We start from the raw sequence: 756 nt of genomic DNA, 5'->3' as shown, positions 1-756 counted from the left end.
GCATGCTTCTCCCGCCCCAAGCGCCAGCTCTGCAGCTCCCATTGGCCAGGAACCTGGGCCAATGGGAGCTGCGGGGGCAGCACCTGCAGATAGAGCAGTGCACAAAGCTGCCTGGCCGTGCCTCCACGTAGGAGCTGGAGGGAGGACATGCCGCTGCTTCCGGGAGCGGCTTAAAATAAGCACCCCCCAGAGCCTGCACCCCTGCCCCCCTCCCACAGCCCAACCACCTGCCCCAGCCCTCATCTCCCTCCTGTCCTCCAAACCCCTCAGTCCCACCCTGGAGCACCCTCCTGCACCCCAAACCCCTCATCCCCAGCTCCACCCCAGAGCCTGCACCCCAAGCTGGAGCCTTCATCCCCCCCCACGCCCCAACCTCCTGCCACAGCCCTGAACCCCTTCCTGCCCTCTGAACCCCTCAGCCCCAGCCCAGAGCCACCTCCTGCACCCCAAATCCCTCATCCCCAGCCCCACACCAGAGCCCCCCCGGCACCCTAACCCCCTGCCCCAGCCCAGTGAAAATGAGCGAGTGAGTGAGGGTGGGGAGATTGAGCAACAGTGGGTGGGGGAATGGAGTGAGCAGGGATGGGGCCTTGGAGGAGGGGCGGGACAGGGGTGGGGCAAGCCCTGATCCGCCTCCTGCCCTCTTAACCCCTCAGTCCCTGCCCGGAGCGCCCCCCTGAACCCCAAACCCCTACCCCAGAGTCTGCACCTTCAGCCGGAGCGCTCACAACTCCCGAACTCCAACCCCCTGCCCCA

Source organism: Natator depressus, chromosome 8 (assembly GCF_965152275.1).
Source record: "Natator depressus isolate rNatDep1 chromosome 8, rNatDep2.hap1, whole genome shotgun sequence".
Taxonomy (NCBI): domain Eukaryota; kingdom Metazoa; phylum Chordata; order Testudines; family Cheloniidae; genus Natator; species Natator depressus.
This window is presented reverse-complemented; position numbering follows the sequence as displayed.